The sequence below is a fragment of the Orycteropus afer genome, unplaced genomic scaffold (genome assembly GCF_000298275.1).
Source record: "Orycteropus afer afer isolate SDZICR_OR568_19922 unplaced genomic scaffold, OryAfe1.0 scaffold00009, whole genome shotgun sequence".
In the NCBI taxonomy this organism is placed as follows: Eukaryota; Metazoa; Chordata; class Mammalia; order Tubulidentata; family Orycteropodidae; genus Orycteropus; species Orycteropus afer.
In genome coordinates, this window is record NW_006921596.1 from 25,592,313 (window position 1) to 25,608,092 (window position 15,780).

Below are 15,780 nucleotides of genomic sequence, written 5' to 3' on the forward strand. Positions count from 1 at the left end.
CCTCTTTTTAAACACCATCTACCTCGCTTCTAGGATGAGTAGAATATCACATAATGTTTGACAATCTGCCCAGGTAGGATTGTTGTTGTTATGTGCTCTCGAGTTGGCCCTGACTCATAGCGACCCCTCCTTGGGTTTCGGAGGTTGTATCACTACGGAAGTAGATTGCCCAACCTTCCTTCTGAGGAGTGGCTGGTGGGTTTAACCACCAGCCTTTTGGTTAGCAGTCAAATGCCTTAGGCACTATAATACCAGAGCTCCTACACACACACACACATATACACATAAACACACACAAATCTCTGTGTGTGTGTTTGTGTGTGTGTGAGCTCTCATGGTATAATGGTTAAGGCATTTGGCCGCTAACCAAAAGATCACTGATTCAAACTCACTAGGTGTTCTGCAGAGGAAAGATGGGACAACATGCTTCTGTAAAGATTTACAGCCTTGGAAACCCAACACTATGAGTTGGAATCATCGTGGTGACAGTGAATTTGGTTATACACACACACACACACATACACACATATATAATACATGTGTGTATATATATATGTATATATATGTATATGTATGTATATATATGTATATATGCATAAGTATACATTGTTGTTGTTGTTGTCATATGACATTGAGTCAGCCCCGACTCATAGCGACCCCTCCTTGGCTTTCCAAGGCAGTATCACTACAGAAGTAGGATTGCCCAGTCTTCCTTCCGAGGAGTGGCTGATGGATTTGAACCACCAGCCTTCTTGTTAGCAGTCATGTGCCTTAGGCACTATGCTACTGGAGCTCCTAAAACCTGTGTCTAAAGGTTTATGCTAAGGTCTCTATAAAAGTTATGTATTTTTTAAAATTCTCAGGGCACAGATGATGTCTGGCTATTCTTTATTTTCTCTCTTTACTTTTCATTTCCTTTAAGTGAAAAATGTTTAATTGCTTTCCCTTCTTATGTTTCCTCCATTAATCTTAGAAACTTGAGGGACAAAGACCCTGCGAATGAAGTATCTTGAGAAGGTTGTGGAGTTGGTCTCCCCTTTCATGCTGGAGCCCAAGAAGCAGTCAAATAAAGAGTATTTTAGAGAAAAGCCCAATCACAAAACCGAACAAACTTGACTGCCTCTTCAATCTGAATGTGCGATGCTGATGAAATTTTTCAGTTCTAGACAAATGGGAGAGACGTAGTCAAATAAACGAACATGGAACCATGATATTTCTTTAGTGCAGCAATGTGGAAGCCAGGCTGGGCAGGGGGTGGTGGTAAGAGCTGACTCGTGCCACCCTGAAGCAGATAGCATGTCTCCTCACTCAGTAAATGCTTAACAGAACAACTTGGGGAGTTTGCTGGACATGACGCATGTATCTTTCTCATCTCATTGCCTTGCTCAGTGCTCAATACAGAGCTAACACATGCCAGGAGCTCTATGAGTACGCATACAGTGAATAAGGTGTATTGTTAAAAATAAGAACCTGAAGACTTTCAACCTACTGGCAACTTAATGAAAGTCCCACAGACCAAATGTAAGATTTAGTTGCTGATGGTATCAAAAACTTGTTGTTCATTATCATCAAGTCAATCTGACTCATAGCAACCCCATATATATAGAGAAAAACTGATCCATAAGGTGTTCAAGGCTGTGACCTTTGGGATGCTGATTGCAGGACTGTCCTCAGAGGTGCCTCAAGGTGTTTTTGAACTGACAACCTTTTTCAGCTAGTAGTCAACCACATAACCATTGAGCCACCCAGCAACTCTGATATCCAGCCCCACTTCCTACTATCTCTGCTTTTCTAAAACCACCTCTTTTGTCTATCCCTGACCCTCATCCTTCAACTATTCAGACTTGAGTAGGATATGGTACACAATCTTACCAAGAGTAGACTCTCCCAACCCCAATCTGAAATGTAATTACCCTTATTTCTAATGATACCAGAAGCTTAAGCTTAGTCTTTACATCTCTGCTCATGGCATCACACTTTCTGGTAATCAGAGCTCTGTACCCATGTTCTTCTTTCTTCCTCTAAGCAGCCTTAGGTATGAATGAAATGCATGTGATGCAAGAAGACTTAAAGAGTTTATAATAAAATGAATATGTCAAGTCTTTGTCATGTATTATTTCACTTAAATCACCAGTATTGGGATGAAGAATGTTACAAAGTAAAACTATAGATCTAGAAGCAGGAATAAAGACAGATAAAATGCCTGTGCAAGATTGTCTTAAATCACTTTAAAATATAATTGATTGTATAAATAAAAATAATAACAAAGTAATTTGAGGTTAAAACATACCTAATCTAAAATACATAAACACAATAGTAGAAAAGTTAGCAGAGCTGAATTGAAATACCTTTTAATATTTAAAGGTAGATTGTGAGAGATTAGAGAGACGTCTCATAAAAATCTTAAAGCATCACTAAAAGAATAAAAGAATTGGGGCTAAAATGATAAGGACATGAAATGGAATCATAAAAAATATTCAAAGGAGAGGAAATGGAATCATAAAAAAAATATTCAAATTATATAAGAGAAATCAAACAGGAAGACAAAGAGAACGGAGGGTGTAGGTACCAGTATAAGAACAAGTGACATAAGAGCAAATGAGACCCAAGGTAAGCAGGAGAAAGTAATAATGAAAATCAGCATGATAATCAGTGACATGTAAAAGGGAAAAATGTTAGAAAAATCAATGAAGCCAATGAAGGCTGTTTAGCAAAAGCATTAAAATTGAGAAAAATACCATATGATCCCACATTTCCAATCCTAGCTATATATTCTGAATAATTAAAAGATCTCATATAGATCCTCATATACCAATGTTTATTGCAGAATTATTCCCAATAGCCAATAAGTGGCAAAACACACATACATACAACCCGTGTCCATCAACAATGAAATGTATTTATAAATGCAATGGAATATTACTCAGTCATAAAGAGAAATGGAGTTCTAATATATGCTATGACATAGATGAACCTTAAAAGCATTAATCTAAGTAGGCTAATTGAAGCAAGGAAAATATTGTGGGACTCAGCTTATATGAAATATCTAAAGCAGACAAAAACATTGCTGTCTAGTAGATTCCAACACATCATCCTATGCTTGGGTTACATAGTAGAATTGCTCCATAAGGTTTCATTGGCTGTCATCTTTTTGGAAGCAGGTCACCAGGTCTTATTTTTCTGTGGCACTGCTGAGTGAGTTGAAATCACCAACTTTTAGAGTCATATTGTTGTTAGGTGTCATTGAGTTGATGGTGACTCATAGCGACCCTATGTACAATAGAACAAAACACTGCCTGGTCCTGTGCCAGCCTCATAATTCTCGCTATACCTGAGCCCAGTGTTGCAGCCACTATGTCAGTCCATCTTGTTGAGGGCCTTCCTCTTTGTCAATGACCCTCCACTTTACCAAGCATGATATAGTTCTCTGGGGAATGGCTCCTTTTGACAACATAAACCAAAGTAGTGACATGTGGTCTGTCCGTTCTCACTTCCAAGGAGCATTCTGGCTGCACTTCTTCCAGAACAGATTTGTTAGTTCTTCTGATAGTCCATGGTACTTTCAGTATTCCTTACCAATACCACAACTCAAAACCCTGGCTGCACTTCTTCCAGAACAGATTTGTTAGTTCTTCTGATAGTCCATGGTACTTTCAGTATTCCTTACCAATACCACAACTCAAAACCATCAACTCTTCTTTGGTCTTCCTTATTCATTGTCCAATTTTCACATGCATATGAGGTGCCTAAAAATACCGTGGCTTGGTTTAGGCACATCTTAGTTTTCAAAGAGATATTTTTGCTCTTCAGCACTTTTACAAAGGTCTTTTGCAGCACATTTGCCCTGTGCAATACATCGTGTGATTTCTTGACTGCTGCTTCCATTGGTGTTGATGGTGGGTCCAAGAAATATGAAATCATTGACAACTTCAATCTTTTCTCCATTTATTGTTATGCTGTTTATTAGTCCAGTAATCTTACAGAAGACTTTTTTTTTTTCCTCCTTGAGTAATAACCAACCGTAAACCATTTGATCCATCCACAGGCCATCAATAGGGAAATAGATAGAGACAAAAATTGTTTAGTGGTTTCCAAGGGCTGTGCGGAAAGGGAAATCTACAACATAGATGAATTTCAAAGTAATCTAAAAATAATTATTCTGAATGAAAGAAGCTAGGCAAAATAAGTAGATATTGCATCATTCCATTTTCATAAAATACTAGAAAATACAATATAATATATGGGGACTGGAACCCAATCAGTGGTTGCCTGGGAAGATGGTTAGAGATGGAGGGGAAGATTATAAAGGAGAGGGAGAAAACATCCAGGAGTGAAGGATATTTTTGTTATCTTGAGTTTGGTGATGATTTCTTAAGTATAAATTCATTTTAAAACTTACCTTATTATACACTTGGAGTATCTACACTTTATTGTATGTCAATTACAGTTCCATAGTATTGTTAAAAATAATACGATTCAAAGAAATATGTATATTGGTTGATATGCAGAAGGAGATAAGGGCCATAGGAAGGTGATCAGTTACAAAGCAAATTTAGGAGCCCATGTAAGGAATTAGCATTAGCTAAGACCAACATGGCAACAATTGAGGTGTAGCACAATTGTGAGATGGTAGATGTATTTGTTAGAAGAACTAGTATGATTTTCTGATAGATTAGATGCAGTGTGTCTGATAAAGAAGAATCCACAATAACTTCCATATTTTTTCATGAGCATTTACAAAAACAAGTAGTGTTGATAATGGAGATGGAGAAGACTGAATGAAATCAGATTTTCTTTCTTTTTTTTTTTTAATTTTAAGAGTTATCAGGAATTCAGCTTTTGAGAGGTAAATATTAGATGTTTACTAATATTGAAATGGAGATGTTAATAAGATGTATATATTTAAAGTTTAGGAGTGAAGTTTATTTATTTATGATATGTACAACTGGCCATTAGCATATAATGATATAAAAATATTGTAATAATAGTGCTTATGGCAGCTTAGTACGCATTGAGTGTTAACTGAGTGCCAAATTAGATACTTGAAGCTCATTAATCAATCACCTTTGCAGTTCTGTATAGTCTAACAAAAAAAAAAAAAAAAAAACACTGCCATTGAGTTGATTTTGACTCATAGCCGCCTTTTAGGACAGAGTAGAATTACCTCATACAGTTTTCAAGGTTGTAAATCTTTATGGAAGCAGACTGCCTAATCTTTCTCCAGTGGTGGACCTGGTGGGTTCAAACTGCTCACCCTTTGGTTAGCAGTCCAATGCTTTAACCACTACCCCACCAATACATTAAATGGCCCATATCCCACTATTGTTAGGTACTATTGAGTCAGCTGTGATTCATGGTGACTACATGTGCAACACAGTGAAACACTGCCCTATATTGTGCCATCTTCATGATCACTGGTCATTAGAGTCTTCTGTTGTGGTCTTCACATAGTTTGAGTGCCTTCCAACTTAGGAAGGAGCTCTCGTGGTGTGGTGGTTATGTTTGTGTGTCAACTTGGCTAGGCCAGGTTGAATGGCTGGGCAGCTGGATGTAGTATTCTCCATGATGAGACTGGTAATCAACTCCATGGTGGAATCTACTCCAGGTATGTGGTCTCCTTCCTTTATATAGGAAAAGCTTTGAGAATGGTCTCTAGCCTATGGCATGCTTGGACCCTGCATGTAGCCCTGTCGTTGTTCAGCAGCCTGCCATGCTCTGCCAACCTTGGGACTTACAATGGACTTGAATTAATGGCCTGCGTGTGATTTGGTAACATCAGGACTGTGCCTTTTTACTTGTCAGCCTTGGGATTTCTCAGCCCCAGCAGCTAGCAGCTATCTGAGTGAAGAAATGCCTCAAGCTCCAGTGGGCCAGGAGCAGGAGGCAGAACTGGACCCCAAAGTTGAGGGACTTTCACCCAGCCCCTAGAGCCTGGCACTTTGAACTTGGACTTAAAGATTCCAAATTGTAAGAATAAACTCCTGTTTGTTAAGGCCATCCCATTTGTGGTATATTTCTTGTCAGAACAGCACTAGGTAACCAGAACAGGTGGCATAGTGGATAAGTTGTTTGACTGGTAACAAGTAGTTCAGTGGTTCAAACCCACCAGCTGCTCTGCAGAAGGAAGATGGGGCAGTTTACTTCTATAAAGATTTACCACCTTAGAAATCCAATGGGTATTGGTTTCAATTGGAATTGGCTCAATGGCAGTGAGTTTGGTTTAGTTGGTTTCCAACCTCGGGCGTTCATCTTTCAGCACTATTTTATGTAATCTTCTGTTGTGATCCTTTGGATTTTCATTGACTAATTTTTGGGAGTCAAAAAACAAAAAAAAACAGACTCACTGCCATCAAGTTGGATCGGACTCATAGCAACCCCTCTTTGGGTTTCCAAGGCAGTATCACTATGGAAGTTGATTGCCCAACCTTCCTTCCAAGGGGTAGATCATCAGATATTTCTTAATCTGTCTTAGTCTGGAGGCTCCACTGAAATCTGTCTACCATGGCTGACCCTCTGATATTTGAAATACAAGTGGCATAGCTTCCAGCATCATACCCAAACCAAACTAAATCTCTTGTCATTGAGTCACTTCTGACTCATTGCAATGCTGTGGGGCAGAGTAGAACAGCCCCATAGGGTTCCCAAGGCTGTAAATCTTTATGGAAGCAGACTGCCTCATCTTTCTCCAGTGATGCACTGGGTGTGTTCAAAGTCCTCATCCTTTGCTTAGCAGCCAAATGCTTTTAAACAACTACACCACCAGAGTGCCTTCCAGCATCATAGCAACATGCAATTACTCCAGTATGACAAAATGATAGATTGGTAGTGGGACCCAAATCTTACAGATGAGTAAATTGAGCTTTGAAGCATTAAACTGCCCAAATTTGTCAGTAGAGGAGAAAATGGTCATGAACACACTCTTTGAAATCACTGATCTGCTGCATCTGCTGAGTAAATAATTGCTTCAAAACAAGTTGGGTGTGGATGGATAGACCATGTATGAATGGAATGGGTGGAAGAAGTGATTCAAATACATCTAAACAAAACAACTGATAGCAAAAAGCACTAAGTGCTTTAAGAAGACTAGGGAAGGGACAGTTACTTTTGACTGAAGAGATTTGGAAAGACAACATAAAAATGTTAGAATGAGCAGTACAAATAAGAGCTGGTTGCTAGATACAGAAAGCAGAGAATGGCACCATTGATAACAGGACAGAAAGAGCAATGACTTGAGACACGAAATGGCCTGTCAGGAGCAAACAGAGAAGAAGAGTGAAATTTGATTGGGCTTTAGACACATAGAGAGAACTGATGGGAGATGCATTAAAGGGATCTGAAAGAAGCTGTTTTTGTACTGTTTCATGTGACAGGATCTTACAGTACCATGATTGACATGTCACCATGCTTCAGTCAGATTTGCTGGGGTCCTCTGCTGGAATTTGGAAGAGTATTTATTGGCAATATATTGTTACACTTAAAGAATATGATTGAATAAAATCTGTGAGCAAGCAAGTCTAAAACCCAGTCTAGTTCCTTGCAACCATCAGTCACTGAACGTTTATTGATGAAATTAGGTGAATCTGTCACATATAATATATACCTTTTAAGATTTCTGATTATACCTAGCTATAACTGTAATTACTATTTTCATAGAGAAAATATGAGAATTTCAATATCTTCCATCTGCTTATTTAGCATAATGCTATACTTTGTTTGAGCTAATTCTTTCTTTGTGGCAGAACTCTGATCAATGTATCAAAATATTTTAGTAAGAGAAATAAGCTCGGATGATTAAGCAATCAAACAGTTTATTTCCCCCATTTTTAAGATAACAGTACTGAGAGCTGAGTAAACTGTGGCACCATTAGTGAGTTGTAGAAGTCAGGGCCATTTTAAAAATAGCAATGCTCCCAGTATTTTTGTTTCTTTTGGACGTGAGTTTTGTCACACTAAGCCTCAGCCTGTTTCCTGTCACTGGAGCACCATGTAATGTGTGTAACTGGTCACAAATGCGTATGTATTGCTCACGTATTTTCTTTAATCTGAAATAGTCTAAAAATAACAAAACAATAGCAAAATTAAAAACAACAAAACTTCAACTGCTTGAGTATTTATTATGCTATGCACTGTGCCTTAAACATGCCAGACCTTTTTAAGTTCTTGGACTTACAGCTATTGCATCTTTGAATTCTTACAGAGATCTTATGATATAGGTATTTCTAAGTATTCTCATTTTATGTAGGAAAAAGCTGAGACTCAGAGGATTTAAAAAAAAAATGTTCCTGACCTCACACAATCTCACTGCCAATAAGTCTCAAAACCCCGTTTGCCTCTGCTGTGAATGACTGAAAAATATGGACCTCTTCATAGTGCAGCTCAGCATGTAAATAGGTAGGGTTATTCTGTCTTCCTCTCTACTACTCTGCAACCTGTGAATACTAGCTAATTCTGTCTTCTTTTGCTGGACAAAGAGTAAAGAAAATAAGACGTTCAAGTGATATGTAAATTATTTGCATGTTATTTTTCTTTTTTTTTTCTCGTCATCATTCTCATAAGCTGAGAGCCTCGTGATGCAGATTCAGAGCTTAACATAGGCATCCTTCAGCCTCGCTGGTGATAGTTCTATTTGATCAAACTTTGATGCTCTTTTATTTCACTTTTGTGGTCACAGCAATGCAAATATACTACAGTTTTATGTTTTGCTTCTCAAAAAGAGTATGCTTCTCAATAAACATATCCATGTGGCATGTGTACATATTGTGTATGTGTGTGTGTGTGTGTGTGTATACTCAAAATTTACTACCCTAGCTTACTTTGTATCTACTATTTTTCAGCATTCAACAATGATATCCTACATCTCCAATCAGTAATTCTTTTAAACTTATCTTTCATAATTATTGATAATTTATACTCGTCTTATTGAAATTCTGTTAAAGGGACCATAATAAAAATAATTATGCCAAAATATATAATATAGCATTAAAAAAGGATCATATATTCAAGAGCTATATTAGCATAGTGCCTAAGGCATTTGACTGCTAACCAGAAGGCTGATGGTTCAAACCCACCAGCTACTCTGTGGGAGGATAACTGGGCAATCTACTTCTGTAGAGATGTTGCCTTGGAAACTCAAGGAGGGGTAGCTATGAGTCAGGTCCAACTCAAAAACAGTGAGGTTTTTGTTTTGTTTTGTTTTGTTACATATATTAATTAAACCTTAATGATATATAAAAACCTATAAAATAGTGGTTACAAATCATTCTTAATGCTTGACAAATGCCATGCATGGAAGTACCATCCTGTTCAGCCTAATGAAATCCATGTGATATGATTATTGACGAAACAGGTATAAAATAGCAGGAGAGAGAAAATAATAAAATGGTTAATGCAATTGTTAAATTGGTTAGTTAAAGATCTAAAGCTATTTGCATTATTTTTCCTATGGTCCAAAGTAAGACCCAGCATGAATATGAGTATTTCTGAACTAAAATGGAGAAACCTTGAATTTATTCACACACAATGTATAAGTAGGTCAGAGGCAGAGATAAGGACTGAGTCTAATAGGTAGGGAGAGAGAGTGTTCCTGATTCATCAGACCACAATCCTGGCCATACAGACCCTGGTGAAACAGAGTCCAATTCAGTACTCAGAGGAGCTCACGACAGATATGAGGAGATGGTGCAGAAAGGTGATCAAGAAAAGAAGTGAGAGCAGGTAGTTACAGAAAGATTTTATATTTGTTATAAAGTATATATCGATATATTGATGTCTTTTGTCTTCTCTTAAAATCAAACATGGGAACATCCTCAAATTTTTGAAGCAAGAATCCTGTTATCTAAAATAAATAATAATTCTAAACACATTAGACCACTTGAGGGCAGTGTGACATTGCATTTTGGCCATGTGACCTTTTAAACCTCAACTCAGGGAGAATCATCTAGTTTTTTGAAACCTAGGATGAGCACACACAGGTACTCTGGTGTAATGTCAGTACGTGAGGGTGGGCATAGCTGGCTGGACACATACATCAGCCTGTGCCCCACTGTGCGGCAGCACCAGGCCCGCAGATTGCTTTCCGCGTCCCGCCATTGCTGTCTGCTCAGGCTCAGCTAGGATATTATGATTTTCCACTTGCAGTGATAATGGATCATTTCTGGCATTTCCCACTCATTAGAATCTGTGCCAATGTGATGGATTAATTTAGGGGCATTTTCTGTCCTTGGTATAATCATTGGGAAGGGAATGAGAATAGCTGCTGCATTGGATAAATTATAGCACAGAGTCCAGAACTTTGATGTTAAAAGGCAGAGGGAGAGAAATGAAAAGAAAGAGGGAGAGAGAGAGAGATTGAGAGATTTTGTGTTCCTAAGACTTAACTGAGAAGAGGCGAAATCTTACCTAGCTGCCTGGGATCAGAACCAGTGGCAGGTCACAATGAAATGCAGTGTTAATATTGGAAAATGTTTAAACGGATGCTAATAGAGCTGGATTCTCTCAAGCAGTAAGTTCCCTTTTTATTAAAAATCAACTGACTGCAATAAAAATCATGGAGTCTTTATGTTTTCCATTTGCATTTTTTTACATTTATAATTCTTGTAGAGGAAATAGAAAAGACATGAGCTTTAGTTTTGTTTCTATAATATCTTATATTGTTAAATTTATTTGATCAATATATATTGTACCTCTATAGTGTGCTTGACACTGCACCACGGAAAAAACAGAAAAGCTTAAGAATTCTCCCTGCCCTTAACTAGGGCAATTATTTATTAAACTGAAATATTTGTTTAATAAATGAAGCAACACTACTATATAAATTGGCTTCATATCATCTCAGATGCTTGATCTGCTATATTTCTTTACAAAGTATAAAATTCTGATTCTATTTTACCTAGTTGGGAGTAGAGAATGCAGTATCCAGTCTCATTCTTTTAATAATTAATATTACCAGTAACTTTGGAAAAGTTCCTTATGGCATGATAAAATAGCAAGAACCCCCCTCATTTTTTACATGGAAGTATTGAGAAATCAGAAGTAATCCTGTTGCCAGAGAGAAAGGAAATGCAGAGTGTGACAGAGTTAAAACTTTTTTTTTTTTAAAAAAAAAGGAATCTAGGAAAGAAAGGCTTACTTAAATATTAATAAATGACAAAGAACTTTTAATACAGATTCACATAAATGTGGAACAATGAAGACTTTGATGGCTCTATAACATAGCTCTGCATATCATAAAACATGGAAGATGAAACATATAAAGATTTAGATGACAGTCTCAGAATGTCATTAATGAATGATGAGAGAGAAAACACAGAGGAGGAAGGAAGCTAGATACATGGACTGATACTGACACTTTCCATAAGTCTTTCTGCTTCAAAGAATAAGAAAAGAGGAATCCATAATGGATAAAAAGAAGTTATTGAAAACAACAACTAAAAGGGAATTGAGTTAGTTAAGTGAAAAATTTAAAGAAATTATCCAAAGTATTATAAATAAGCCAAAATCAATTAGTCAAATCAGAATAACTTGGAAGACTCATCATTTTTTCCAGTTCTTCAGAAATCTCCTCAGTAGGTAATGAGCTCAGTGTTGATTGTTGTCAATGGTAGTGGTCAAATCACCTTAATTCTAGAAGTGATTCCATGACAGAGTCAGTTCTAGGCAATTAGTGTATTCTAGCCCCCTAAACCCTATGCTTGGCTCTAGAAGGGTGTTTGACCAACGTCAAGGGAATATATCTTAATATCAGACTTTAATTTTATTTGTATGAAATAATGGAGGAGCAACTCTCATTCCACTAAAGTTGTTTAGCTGGTAGGTTATAAGCCTGGACCTTCTGGTGGCCATCTTTCTCCTTTGAAGGCAGAGCTTGCCTTAGAATAAAACCTAGACAAGACATCAGAACCAAGAGATGGAGATGGACAGATCATCTTTTCCCCTAAGTCAGTTTGAGCTGAGTATTTTGCAACTGGCAACTCAAAATTTTATGACAAATAAACATGCTCTTATGTATTTTTGTATGAATGAAGGTTTTGTGATAGAGGGAGGTACATGAGGGTGTTTTACCTCAGTGATGATGGCCTCTGGTATATGGAGACTTACAACACCTTGTAAGAATGCCTTGTCGAAAGAGTCTCCATTCCTGTTATGGATTATCATATGTTCCCCCCAAAATGTGTGTGAACATGGCTGGACTGTGATTCTCTGTAGTATGTATAATTATCCTCCATTTTGTGATCTGGTGTGATTACCATGTGTTGTAAACATTCACCTCTAGGATGCTAATGAGGCAGAATTAGAGGCAGTTATATTAATAAGGCAGGATATAATCTACAGGATTTGGTTGCATTTGAATCAATCTCTTTTGAAATATAAAAGAGATTCATTAAATGAGTGAGCAGAGGAGGGACCTACTACCCCAAGAAAGAAGAGCCAGGAACAGAGCACATCCTTTAGACCCAGGGTCCTTGCACTGGGAACCTCTTAAAACCAGGAGAAATGGAAAAACAGAGCCTTCCCTGAGAGCTGGCAGCCGGATTCGGACTTGTAGCCTTCTGATCTGTGAGAGAACAAATTTCTGTTGTTAAAGCCATCTGCTGGTGGTATTTCTATAGCAGCATTAGATTACTAAGACAGCTTCCCATCCACTGTGGATTTTGAGACGCCTCAGGCAACTCATCCTAATGGCCCTCCTTCCCTCATCAATGACATCTTGTCCATGTTCTATGGTCCCCTGAAACATACCTTTCTTACTTGATGAATTACCTTTCTTAGTTGCTGGGCATACTATGTGTGACCTGTTCTGGCTTCCTACCCACTCATCAAATATTAACCCAAGTTTTTTCTACAATTTTTACATCTTTCAGGTATTCTTACCCATACCTGTTTACCCCAGTTGACCCATCTTGCCAACACTTAACCCACTCAATGAAAACAAAGTCCAACTTTCAATCTGCAGAATTAATTTTCTTTCTCCTATAGTGCTTGTAATATGTTCCAGTGTTTTGATATATGTAATTTATTCAACCATTATCTCTTTATGGAATAATTTATTTATGCTATTTTCATTGTTTTCTCCTTTTATATTATTTATAATGTTACAATAAGTACTTCATTAATGTAGCTTCAACTTTTGTTGAAGTATATATTTAAGATAAATTAAGTACTGGAATAACTTGTTTGATGATTAAAAATATCATTAGATCACTTGCTGCAAACTACAATATTGCTTTACAAAAGAGAGTATCCACTGCATAGTGAATAAGCATATTATACCATTTTCTTAATACCACCAACACTTGGTTGCTTTTTGAAATTTTTACATTTGTAGGTCTAAGATAATGTATCTGTATATCATTCATTATCTCTTACTATTTAAGATGCATAGTTATATGCTACATTCCTTGTGTGGAATAAAATAGATTTATATGTCATATAACAAGGAGTGAGAAATCAATTCAAAAATAAATCACAAAGTACAGTAGAAAGACAACAAATAAGGCAATATAATTTTTCATATAGGTGAAAAATCTTATCTTACTTCACTTAATTTGATTTGTTGATATAATATTCCACATAAAGTTGACCAAATTATGTTCCATAAATATTAATTTCAAACTTTTACAAAATGAATCCTAATATAGACTCATAGTGACCCCTCCATGGGTTTCTGAGGCAGTATCTCTACGGAAGTAGATTGCCCAGTCTTACTTCGGAGGAGTGGCTGGTGGGTTTGAACCATCAGCCTTCTGGTTAGCAGTCAAATGCCTTAGGCACTATGCCACCAGAGCTCGTATAAGTTATATAGTTAATGTAACTTTTTAACACAAGTTATCGTATTTATGCAAGTTTAAAACAAAAGAACTATGTTTGTGATAGGCCCAGCGAAGGATTATGATACATTAAGGCCTATTGTGATCTGGAGATGGAGCCTGTCACCACATTTCCCTTCCCTCAACCACTTAGGCATTGCACACCAGATTAGAAGTAAACTTAAAACTTGACATAAGATATGATAAGTTAGTTGTGCCAGGTCTCGATTGTCAGATATAATATTATAGGGGAGAATTATAGACCAGCTCATCATCTCTGAACCAACACATTGTGGGCACTTTTGGAAAGTTTTGTTGTGTTGTTATATACCATCGAGTCTGACCCAACTCGTAGTGACCTCCTTGGGTTTCCGAGGCAGTATCACTATGGAAGTGGCTTGCCCAACCTTCCTTCTGAGGAGTGGCTGGTGGATTTGAACCGCCAGCCTTCTGGTTAGCAGTCAAGTGCCTTAGGCACTAAGCTACCAGAGCTCCAGTTTAGTGTCACATATTTCTGCACATGTTTAATTTTGAGCTGTGTAGTGAGTTAAATGGATGGAGGAGAGTATTGTTCCTCAGACAGAACCAGATCAGTGTAAAGAGGCCTGGCTAGGAATCAGAAGGTCTGACTTTTCACTTTGACTATAAAGCTTACTATCTACAAGCTCCTGATAAAAATACTTGACTATTCAAAGCCATAGTGTCCTTAAATATCGAATGTGGATGAAATAAGGACTTCTCACTTCACACTGCCTTGTCTTGTGAGGCTCACATCTGGTTACGTGTTTGCAACTAAAGTGCAACATGAACGTAAACATTGCTAACTTTTTGCATCTCTTCATCTTGTATGTTGGGGAATAGTTTTGTCCATTTGTGCTTGATAGAGAAATACAAATTGAATCCATTAATTCAGACTGAAATTATTTTTCTATGACTTGCCAGAAAACACACCTTTTGTGCTGTCTGATTCTAAGAAAGCATTTCTCCATAAATAATTGTTGTTGAAACAAAGAGCCTTCCAACTCATGGAATTCAGTCATGTTAGACAAGCACATACTCCAAAATGCTGTCATTGTTAATCAGATCTTAGAAAGAGATGTTGGATAATGGAACTTTGAAATAGAAAAAAAATGTATGTCTTTATATTATGGTAGGCTTATGCTCAAATGTGAAAGTGAACAGACATTTGCAGACAATATTATCAAAAGGTTATGAACAATAATTGTAGAATTCATTTGATTCCCCATTTTGCCAATTTTTCTCAAGAATAAATGTGAAGAATGCATCTGAAATATATTTAGCGTGTTATCCAGACAGCATTGTGGAAAATAGGTTATTTAAAACTGTGTTCAGACTCAACTGAAAATTTTCTGCACGAAACTGTGGAAATGATTGCAAATGATTATGAGACCTGTCATGAGAAATCAATTACTGACCTCTGCATATTCAACCACAAATTAGCTGGCAGTTGCTATGTATATATGAACATGCACAGTCAAACACCTTCTCTCTCTCTCTCTCTCTCTCTCTCTCTCTCACCCCACCACACACATATGTATGCATATATTTATGCACATATGTGTACACATATGATACCTCACACATACATACACATGTAAGTATGTGCTTGATTTATTTAAATCTTTCAGCTGCTGATTTGTCTCAGGTAACACTATTCTCTACTAAGTTTCCTCGCATTCCAAAATCCTTGTTAATGGAGTTATTTAAGTAGTTCTGTAAGCTAAATAAAATATAATTTGTCTGGAAAAACCTAGTTTCTAAAAAACAAACAAAAAAAATTACCAAACTCACAGCCATTGAGTTGGATCCGACTCATAGCGACCTCTTCTTGGGTTTCTGAGGCAGTATCACTACTGAAGTAGATTGCCCAACCTTCCTTCCAAGGAGTGGCTGGTGGGTTTGAACCGCCAGCCTTTTGGTTAGCAGTCAAGTGCCTTAGGCACTACAGCACCAG